The sequence below is a fragment of the Macrotis lagotis genome, chromosome 2 (assembly GCF_037893015.1).
Source record: "Macrotis lagotis isolate mMagLag1 chromosome 2, bilby.v1.9.chrom.fasta, whole genome shotgun sequence".
NCBI lineage: Eukaryota > Metazoa > Chordata > Mammalia > Peramelemorphia > Peramelidae > Macrotis > Macrotis lagotis.
This window is the reverse complement of record NC_133659.1, coordinates 245,539,932-245,550,858: the sequence shown is the minus strand read 5'-3', so window position 1 is coordinate 245,550,858 and position 10,927 is coordinate 245,539,932. Positions and strand designations below refer to the sequence as shown.

Genomic DNA, 10,927 nt, shown 5'->3' with positions numbered 1-10,927 from the left:
GAAAAGCAAAACTAGATCTCATTACATCTTAAAAGGCACTATAGACAATGAAGTAATATCAATATTAAACATATATGCACCAAATAATATGGCATTCAAAGCTAAATGTGTTTAGGAGACAAAGATATTAAAACTATAATTGTGCAAGATATCTCAAGCTCCCTGTCTCAGAATTAGATAAACCTAATCACAAAACAAATAAGAAGGAAATTAAGACAAATAGAATTTTAGAAAAGTTAGATATGATTGACCTCTGGAGAAAACTGAATGGGGAAAAGAAGGAATATACCTTTTTCTGTGTGGTACATTGGCACCTATACCAAAACTTCAGCAAAAAAAAAAATACCACTTTACAACCAAATGCTAAAAGGCAGAAATAGTAAATGCATCCTTTTCAGATCATGATGCAGTAAAAATTGCTTGTAATAATGGACCATGGAGAGATAAACCAAAAACTAATTGGAAACTGAATGACCTAATATAAAAAAGTGAATCAAGCAAAAAAAATTAATGGAAATAATCAACAATGAGACATCATAAAAGAACAAATTAAAAATCCCCAATTAAATACCAAATTACATATTCTGGAACTCAAAGGAGATAAAAATAAAATTGAAAACAAGAAAACCAAGAAAATAGCCAAACCTTTAGTTAATCCGATAAAAAATAGAGGAAGAAGAAAACCAAATAACCAGCATCAAAAATGGAAAGGGAGAATTCACCTAAAGTGATAATTTGGAGTTATTTTGCCCAACTGTATGCCAATAAATTTGACTAAGTGAAGTGGATGAATATTTACAAATTAATAGAAGAGAAAATAAAATATATAATAAACTCCCTAAGAGAAAATCTCGAAGGCCAAATGGATTCACCACTATTTGAAAAAATAGTTCTGCTAAATTTCTTTTATGACATAAATATGGTCTAATGACTGAAACAAAACTATAGATTAATTCCCTAAAGGACTTCGATATTACCAGAATAACAGTAGGATTTATACCAGGTCAACAGAAATGGTTCAATATTAGGAAAACACGAACTATCAATGACAAAACCAATAGAAATCATATGAGTAACTCAATAGATGCTAAAAAATAAAATAAAACATCCATTTTCATTAAAAGCCATCAACAAGCATTATATATAAGGAATATTTCCAATAAAAACAGGGGTGAAACAAGGATACCCATTATCACCACTATTATTCAATATAGGATTAGAAATGTTAGCTTTAGCAATAAGAAAAAGAAATTTAAGGAATTAGAATTGGCAATGAGGGCGGGCCAGGCCAGGAGAACGCCCCGCGCGGTGGTTCGGGCTGCCGCGGCTGCTCCACCAGCCGGCCGCACACTCCAAGCCATGCCCGCCGCCCGGGTGGACTACATCGCGCCCTGGTGGGCCGTCTGGCTGCACGGCTTCCCGCACCTGAATCTGTAGCCCGCGGACAGCGCCTTCAGCCCCCAGGATCCCAGCTACCAGGAGTCCCTACTGTTACCGGGTCTTGTGGCTGGCATCTGCTTGGGCCTGAACTTGATCTTCACCACAGTCTATCTGATTTGTTTATGCTGCTGCAACCAAGATGAGGAGGTACAGACCAAGCAGCCTAAATCTTCCTGTATCACTTGGACTTCTGTGGTAGCTGGACTCATCTGCTGTGCTGCAGTGGGAGTTGGTTTCTATGGAAACAGCAAGACCAATGATGGAGTATACCAATTAATCTATTCCTTGGATAATGCCAATCACACCTTCTCAGGGATTGATGAACTGGTTTCAGGCACCACTGTCGGGGGTCGGCCCTGACCGCCTGGGTGGATAGGACCTCCCCGGGAGTGAGGTCAGACCAACCCAGAGAAGACACGGCTCCTTAAGGGGAGCAGTGGCTTCGCCTGGTTGGCCTGTGTCCATTGCTCCAATCGGGTGGTAGGTTCTGCCCTCGGGGTGGATTGGGGTGGCAGCCCGGAAATAACTCCCTATATTATCCAGCGCCCTGAGCTATTCGGGGGATCCCTCTGCACCTAATAAAACATATGCCTCCTGAAGAAGTGTCAGCCTGAGTCCCTCCTCGCTGATCCCCGGGGGAGGGAAAAACCAGGGACGCCTGAAGCAGTGCCCACTGAGGAGCTCACTCGGGAGTCCGGGGAAGAAGACCCCGGACAGAACTGGCGCCCGAACAGGGACACCCGAAGACCCCGCCGAGTGAGGTAAGCCTGTTTAAGTAAAAACAGAAGAGGCAAACACCCTAGGTCCACGGGACACCTAGAGGGAGTAAACATGGGCAAAGGAATGTCTAAGCATTTACAGCCAGAGGATTCAGGAGTATTAGCATGTCAAGTACATGCACTAGTAAAGACTCATAGCATAAGAGTCCGTATAAAAGACTGTAGGGATTGGGTGGAAAAAATATTGGTTGTCTCCCCTTGGGTCTCCCACACCGGCATTGACCCTCAGAAGTGGAGAGTGGTAGGAACTCAAATGGCCTCTTATAACACAGAAAAACCTGGCTTTCTATCGGACACGGACTTTGTGATTTACTCCGTGGTGGCTGCGGCTCTTGACCCGCAGCCCCCACTGGGAGCCGTGCCTGGAGAAACACAAACAGGGCCCTCGTTACTAGGGGAACCTGAATGGCCCCCGCCCCCAGATGAGGGGCTTGACGACCTGAGGGAACCAGCCCCCAAATACCCTTAAAGAAATAAGGAGTCTGCTGTAGATTTTATCAGCAGAGTGCAGACCACCGTGGAAGGGAAATTCGGGACAGGGAATGCAGCACAACCATTAATCATTCAGTTAATAAAGGGAGGACTAACTCATTCAAAAGGCTTGCTAGCTACTCCACCTGCTGACCCCTCCTTAGAGGAGATAATTGATAAGGCCCTAGACGAGGAACCCCCCCATCCTCTCCAAACCTCTATTAACCTCCTCGTTAATGCTTTACAAACCACAAGCTTAGTGCCTAGATCAAAGGGTAAAGGAAACTGTTTTCGCTGCGGGAAGGCCGGTCACTTTCAAGCTGAGTGCCGTAATTCCCAGAAGAGTGCAATGAAGTGCTTTGTCTGTGGTAAACCTGGTCATATAGCAAAGCATTGTAGACAGAAAAATAAGAAGTATAGCAATGATGGGCCGCAGGGAAACGGGAAGAGGGGTCGGGAAGCCGAGGGCTCGACCCCAGGGCTGATCTATTAAATCCCTCGGTTACTATTCCCTTCTCAGAGAGCACAGAATTGAGCCCATGGACTACGACTACTGTTAAAGCCTCCCCTAGGGACTTCCACCGCTTAGTGATTGGAACTGCTCTCACTCCCCAGGTCATTGTCCACACACAGCTCCTAAGCCCAGGCCAGACTTCTATAACTGTTACAAATCCCCATCATTACCCAATAGAGCTAAAAGGCGGTGAGCCTGTTGCTCTTGCTATTTCCCTCCCCTGGATAGATAAGGATTGGAGAGAGCGTACCCATGAGGACACATTTGTGGCCTGGACACAGGCTATATCAGCCCACCGTCCCACTTTACCACTTATAGTGGAGGGAAGAGAGATTGTAGGTTTAATTGATACAGGTGCTGATGTCTCAGTCATATCCACAAAAGATTGGCAGCCCTGTTGGGAACTTTCAAAAACTCCCCAAGACATCACGGGAGTTTCAGGAGGTACTTTGGCGAAAAGGTCCCTAAGATTTCTAAAATGGAAAAGTGATGATGTGGCAGGGATCTTCCGCCCTTTGGTACTTCCTATTCCTATGTCCCTATGGGGGAGGGATGTTTTGCAAACCTTGGGCTTGTCCCTAACTACAGACACAGCTTTAAACCACTAGGGGTCACTGGAGGGCCGCAACCCATACCGCTGACGTGGCGATCTGACAAACCGGTTTGGGTAGATCAGTGGCCCCTCACCAAAGAGAAATTACAGGCCCTTGCTAACATAGTACAAGGACTTTTATCGGCTGGACAAGTAGAGCCATCCACCAGCCCATGGAATTCCCCAGTTTTTGTAATCAATAAGAAAAGTGGGAAATGGAGAATGTTAGTAGATCTAAGAAAGGTAAATGCCACCTTACAACCTATGGGTACCACCCAGCCTGGGTTGCCTTCTCCAGTTGCCATTCCAAAGACTTGGCCCATAACTGTTATAGATATAAAGGATTGTTTTTATAGTATACCCCTTAACCCTGTAGATAGACAGCGCTTTGCCTTTAGTGTACCTGCTGTAAATTATCAAGAACCTGCTCAGCGTTTTCAGTTTAAAGTCCTTCCACAAGGCATGGCAAACAGTCCCACTCTATGTCAGGTTTATGTTGCACAGATTCTGATGCCCATTAGGCGAGAACACTCGGGAGCCATTATTATTCATTATATGGATGACATATTAATTTCTGCATCCCACCGGACTGTTGTCTCGCTTATTTTACAAAAGATTACCTCAGCCCTAGCAGCATATGGGTTACAAGTTGCCCCTGAAAAGATACAAACAGAACCTCCTTACACATATTTAGGACATCAGGTATACAAGGATTTAGTGAAGAAATATCCTAAGATTGATACAGTTCAAGTTTCTACATTAAATGACTTTCAGAAATTAATTGGTTCAATCCAATGGCTAAGGAATGTAGTTCCTATTTCCAATGATATGATGTATCCATTGTATGATATCTTAAAAGGCTCATCTGATTTGAACTCGCCCCGTACATGGACCCCTGCAGCCATGGAAGCTGTTACCCAGATACAGGACTTGGCATCCACATCAACTGTTGCCCGATTAGATCCAACCGCTCCAGTTTATGTAACTTTGGTGTGTCATCCTTCATTGGGTAAGGCCGGAGTAGTGTTTCAAGTTACAGGTCCTTTACAATGGGTACATTCATCAAAACCCATTAAGTCTATACCTTCTAGGTTTGAAGTGGATGCACAACTCCTTTTGAAAGCAGCAGAAGCTGCGATCACTATTTTTGGCACCATTCCTATGTTACTGCTCCAGGAAGATCCTGCAATACTTACTCATTTAGCACAGAACTCTGAGGAGTGGGCCATGTTATTGTCTATTTATCCCACTTCTCAGGGTCATCCACCTCCCTCATTACGAGGATGGTTGCAACTCCCTTTGAAGTATCCCTCCAACCCAGTAGTTCCTCAACCAGTACAGGGAGTCAATGTTTTTACCGATGCTACCAAACACCATAGAGCATCTATTTATATTCCAGACAAGAAGATATTGAAGGTGTTACAAACTCCATATGCCTCAGCCCAAAAGAATGAATTGCAGGCCATTGTGATAGCCTTAGAACTGTGTGCTTATGAGCCTTTTAACTTAATCACTGATAGCTATTACTGCTTTGTTTTATTGCAACAGCTAGCTCTAGCAGATCTTTCTTTGTCCAATTCTGCAGTCATAGATCTTTTACACCAAGCACAACGGTCTCTCCTACACCGCTCTGACCCCCTCTATGTCTTACATGTCAGATCTCATGTGTCCACTTCTGGCCCAATCTACTCAGGGAATGCCATAGCTGACTCGGCTCTCCTTGACCCTGATATCAAAAGTGAGATAGTCATGTATGCAGATCCTTCTATTGTTCATGACACATTTCATCTCCCAGCAAAAACACTTGCACGGCTCTATGGTCTTCCTAAGGAAGAGGCACATCGCATTGTCCGACAATGCAGGCATTGTGTCCCTTTTCGCCCTGCCCCGACTGTACGTGCCACCAACCCCCGGGGCCTGGCCCCTAATGATATTTGGCAGATGGATGTCACCCACTTTCAGGCCAGCTTGATTCATGTCACTGTGGACACTTTTTCTAACTTTATTATGGCCACTTTGCAGCCTGGTGAGGCTGTACGCCATGTGATAGCTCATTGTCTTCACTGCTTTGCCACCCACGGGATACCCCGGTTGTTAAAAACCGACAACGGCCCGGCCTATACCTCCTCTGCTTTTGCTCACTTCTGCCACCAATTCGGTGTCACTCATGTTACCGGTATCCCTTACAACCCCACCGGTCAAGCCATCGTGGAGCGTGCCAATCAGTCCTTGAAGCGCACTCTCATTAAACAAAAAGGGGGAGTGCGTGGTAGACTCACTGCAGTTCAGGTAGCAACTGCGGTCTTCACCAGGAATTACTTGATTGGTGATGATCAGGGCATTACCCCTGCTATGAAACAAATACTACCTCCACAAACTCCACTAACACAAGAAACACACACACAGACAAAAAACCTAACAAAAAATAAACCCACAACAGTATGGTGGAGAGATGAGGAAGGACAGTGGCATGGTCCCGCCCAGGTGATGGTATGGGGAAAGGGATTCTTGAGTCTCCACACAGGTGAAGGGACACGCTGGGTGCCCACCAGGTGGACCAGGACCTGTACAGAAGATAAAGAGAAACCACCAAAAAAGCAGACGGAAGCGCCTCAACAAGACGCAGAAACCAAAGATGGCACATAAATGGCTAAGTATACTAGGAATATTAAGCAGATTAAAACCCATTGACTCCCGATCCATTCCCCTTCTTTTTTCTCTGTTTATAAAAATGGGGCGTTGGGCCCTTGAGCAACTCAAGGCAGACATACTCATGTCAAACAAAAAGGGGGAGTTGTCGGGGGTCGGCCCTGACCGCCTGGGTGGATAGGACCTCCCCGGGAGTGAGGTCAGACCAACCCAGAGAAGACACGGCTCCTTAAGGGGAGCAGTGGCTTCGCCTGGTTGGCCTGTGTCCATTGCTCCAATCGGGTGGTAGGTTCTGCCCTCGGGGTGGATTGGGGTGGCAGCCCGGAAATAACTCCCTATATTATCCAGCGCCCTGAGCTATTCGGGGGATCCCTCTGCACCTAATAAAACATATGCCTCCTGAAGAAGTGTCTGCCTGAGTCCCTCCTCGCTGATCCCCGGGGGAGGGAAAAACCAGGGACGCCTGAAGCAGTGCCCACTGAGGAGCTCACTCGGGAGTCCAGGGAAGAAGACCCCGACACACCACAATGAAAATGAAGGTGATTGGGGCCGCTAGGTGGCAAAGTGGTAGAGCACCGGCCCTGGAGTCAGGAATACTTGAGTTCAAATCCAGCCTCAGACACTTAATAATTAACTAGTTGTATGGCCTTGGGCAAGCCACTTAACCCCATTGCCTAGCAAAAACCTAAAAAAAAATATGAAGGGGAATCTGGAGCAGCACTTGGCAAGACTCAGTGAGATCTTTGCCACTAGAGGTGACTATATCCAGACATTGAAGTTCGTGCAGCAGACGTCTGGCAACATTATCCTACAGCTCTCCGGCCTGCCTGTGTGGAGGGATGTTAGTATGAAGCTGACAGAGGTGGCCAACAAGACCATCTGTGTGGAATATTACAGGTGTCTCTCTTATCTCTTACTTTTTATCTTGGACCTGGTTATCTGCCTCATCACCTGCTTAGGTCTAGCTAAGCATTCCAAATGTCTCCTAGCTACGATGCTTTGCTGTGGTTTGCTTACACTCCTCCTCAGTTGGGCCTCACTGGCTGCAGACACAGCAGCTGCAGTGGGCACCAGTGATTTCTGTGTAGCTCCTGACAAGTTCATCCTTAATGTTACACAGAACAAGATGAACACAGAGATAACCCACTACTACTTGTATTGCAGCCAGGGCCTGAGTAACCCATTTCAACAGGCACTGACCATCTTCCAGCAATCATTGATGACAATGCAGATCCAAGTTCTTGGCCTATTACAGTTTGCTGTGCCCTTGTTACCCACAGCAGAGAAGGATCTGCTTGGGATACAACTGCTGAACTCATCTGAGGCCAGCCTCCACCAGTTGACTGCCATGTTAGAGGACTTCACAAGGATTATCTTGATTCCTTAATTGGTATCTGCTATGATGATGTTGAAGGGCTGCTCTATCTTGGCCTGTTCTCTCTTTTGGCTGCCATGGCCTTCTCCACCATGATCTGTGCAGGGAGGCCCTCAGGCCTGGAAGTATTTGACTGTCAGGGACAGGAGCTATGATGACATTGATGAATATGACCCTTTCAATCCCCAGGCCCATCGCATCGCTGCTCACAACCCAACCCATGGACAACTTCGAAGTTTTTGTAGTTACAGCAGCAGCCTGGGCAGCCAGACCAGCCTACATCCTCCAGTCCAGACAGTCTCAAATGGCCCTGTCTCAGAATACATGAATCAAACAATGCTCTTTGGTGGGAACCCATGCTACGAAAATGTCCCGCTGATTGGAAGAGCCTCTCCTCCTCCCACGTACACTCCCAGCATGAGGGCAACATATCTTTCCATCGCTGATGAGCATATGAGGCATTACGGAATGAGTTTCCAGCCCAATAGTCTTCCAGTGGTTTCTTTTTTTTTTTCTGGAAGAAAACACAAGCTATTATTTCTTGAGTAGAAATTAAAGAAAACTAGAAAAATGCATGAACTAAGGGAATGAAACAAGCTCAGTTGAAGGGAACATGAGCTGATTCAAGGGAGGGCAGGCTTCTGAACAAGACTGGAGTGTTGGAATATGGCAGACTACCAACCACAGGAAGAGAGAAGATGGTGGTACTCTCTAGAGTTTGCATGCTTAACCATCCCCAGCCATCTTTCACTTCATATTGGAAATGGTACTATGGTAGGAACCTAGAAGCTGCTTTTCTCCAAGCTATAACTTCATTCATTTTCTTCTTTCAAAGAAAAGGTGGGAGACCTGACCAGGACCAGATGCTGCAGTCCTGGGGAAAGAAATGTCTCTCCTTGGACCTTCATTGAGGACATTGTCTTTTGTTACATTTTGATAGTTATTTGGAGTCGAAAAGGACAGCTGATAAGATTTCTTAATAATCTCCTCTTTCCTCTCCTTCCTAACTGCACTAATTAGTAGAGATTTTTTTTAACTTGCCTGAAATAGAGGGAAGAGTTTTTCTTTTGTTATTTTTTTAACTTTTTTTTTAAAAGAGAAGTTAAATGTGAAATGAGTAGTTTAATACTGTCCAAATAAATAAGACTATAGGGCCACAATGACTCTTTGATATCAGCATTCTTACAGTGTAGAAGTAAGTTTGTTGAGTATAGAATGTGGGAATGGGAAGGTGCTAGAGACAGAAAAAAGGGATAGCTTTGGATAGTGCACATTGATATTCTTCCAGACTTTAGAATTGGGATTTGAGCCTGATTTGGTCTCCTCCATTGTATACACATGCATCATGCATGTTTGCCATTGAACACCCATCCTTCCTATGTCTTTGACCACCTTGTTTTCCTCCACAGATATAAATTCTTCTCTGAACTTATCAGAGAACTGGTCTCAGGTGTTCATGGAAACATTTGAAAAGGCATATTTTTTCCTTCAGTTTTTTTCATTGGTTATCTAAAGAGGAGAAACCTTCAGTACATTCTCCTTTTAACATGTGGGATTTCAAGTTAATTTACTACATTTAGAAAATGTATATTGGTATTATTCTTGGTATGATCAGCTCCCTTGGGCTTAGCAGATTTTTTTTTAATAAAATACAATGGAAAACTTAAGAGTGAAACATCCACCAATGCTTGCAGAGAATCCTGGTTTCATCCCACTTAGGGAGAAATTCTCTTTAACAAGAGAAACAGCTAACTAGGATAAGGGAACTGAATTTTGACACTGGAGAAGAAGTGAAAGAGACAGATTACTTTTTCATGCTTATTTCCACACAAAATTTTCTCTTTTTCAAGAGGAAGATGTGGGGTCTTGTCAACAAATAGGAAAATGTGTCTTCTACTGTCACACCTCTTCCCTACCATTGGCACATTTTCATTCATTCTTTCATATACTATGCTATCAGCCTCACCTACATTGTGAAAAAAGGTTCTCAGGTCAGGAGGAAATAACACTCTCCCCATCTTCCCTCTCCTGAGGATTAAAGATTAGGGTCTGTGGTACTTCCAATCTTCTTCTAACCCAAAGTGTACATATACTCAAGTCTCCTCTTGGAGTAGAAACAAAATTCTGCTTTGGCTTGGGATCAGGGACTCCTTTGTTGTTTTTAGAAGAGGTCCCTTGGTAGAATAACAATGCTGATAGTATGAAATATTGGGGTTTTTTGGGAAGCTAAAACCAGCATTGATTGACAAACCAAGCCACCCCAACCCAGGGTTCTTCCATGGGAGCTACTGGTCTATCACTGTGTCCCTCATTGTATCCCTCACTAATACCAGCCTGTATATACTGTATATCATCCATCCTTTGTATGTCCATGACCATGTGCTATGTGATTGGATTGACCATTTACACAATGTTTTGCTTCTTAACATTCATCATTGTGACTAGGACAACTATTTTTAATGCATGTAAGTAGAACATTCTTTTGTGGCTCCTGCAGGAGCAAAATGGGGAAACTTCTGCCTGAATGTGGATGTACCTGCCCAAGAGAAAGAAATAAACACTTGTACTAAAAAAGAAAAAGAATTGGCAATGAGGAAGCAAAACTTTCACTCTTTGTATGCATAAGATATAATGGTATACTTAGTTCTTTTGGTTGGTTTTCTATTATTCTCTTTTTGAAACAATACCTTCATCAAAGTAGCAGTATATAAAATAAACCCACATAAATCCTGCTGTATCTATACACAACATAAAATACTTCAGAATCCTACCTCCCAAAACAAACCCAGAAACTATATGAAGATAATTATAAAATGTTTTTCACACAAATAAAGCCAAATCTATCAGTTGGAAAAACATCAATTGCTCATGGCAATTGTTTTATATTCATATGCCATTATGGCATATGAATATGAAACATCCTAACATGTTCATGGTTAGGATGAGCTAATAAAACAATACCAATAAAACTACCAAAAACCATTTTACAAAGAAAAGGTCAAGAATATCAAGGGAATTAATGACAAAGTAAATGTAAGGCAAGATGACCTAGCTGTATCAGATCTAAAACTACAGAGTGACAGTCATTAAAACTGCCTGGTACTGGT

At 43.9% G+C, this 10,927-nt stretch overlaps 1 pseudogene; it reads left to right on the top strand.

Moving 5' to 3' along the window:
- Positions 1-1,311: 1,311 nt before the first annotated feature.
- Positions 1,312-8,369, top strand: LOC141512152 (protein tweety homolog 2 pseudogene; annotated as a pseudogene).
- The last annotated feature ends 2,558 nt before the right edge of the window (positions 8,370-10,927 follow it).